The following is a 710-nucleotide window of genomic DNA, read 5'->3' as shown; positions in this document are numbered from 1 at the left end:
TAAAAACTTACAAGATAATTGCAAGAAAATCAAACCACCCACCAATATTTCTTATAAACATAGATACAAAATTCCTAACAAAATGTAATAGAACCCAGCAGTGTGTACAAAAGACAACTGCATATAGTACTGTTTAGATCTATACAAGTCAATCAGGGGAAACTGAATTTCTGTAAAAATGATGGCTATAAAAGATAACTGTCAAAAGCAAACCCTTTACAGGTAAAATTCAAGAGTTGATTTGCCAAATAGTTTTTACCGTGTATGATTTTTATATGAATATGAAGTGATCTGTCTGAAGATACTTTTAATAAAATATAATGCAAGTTGAATAAGTAGAAATTACGTAATGTGGTTTTAGAATAATGCAATTAAATTGGTTTACAGGAATTTACTTGGTGTAATTTCTTGTACATACTTTAATTTGGAGATTAAAGGAGAATAACTAACAAAAACTGGAGAAATTAAGACTTTCAGATTACAATACAGAGGGGAATAATCATGTTTTCTTGTGAGGCTGACTTTAACTATGGGGGAAATACCTGGGGTAAGTACACCAGAGTCAAGCTGCCCACATCAATATAGTTCACTTGCAAGGTTCCATACTGAGTTTGCCTTATCTTCTCAGAGTGGTGGGTTAGAATAACGGTCCCAACAGATGAACAGCTGTTACTGCAGGTGAACAACTGCACAGCAGGCAAAGGGTGTTT

Source organism: Myotis davidii, unplaced genomic scaffold (assembly GCF_000327345.1).
Source record: "Myotis davidii unplaced genomic scaffold, ASM32734v1 scaffold1457, whole genome shotgun sequence".
Classification (NCBI taxonomy): Eukaryota; Metazoa; Chordata; class Mammalia; order Chiroptera; family Vespertilionidae; genus Myotis; species Myotis davidii.
This window is presented reverse-complemented; position numbering follows the sequence as displayed.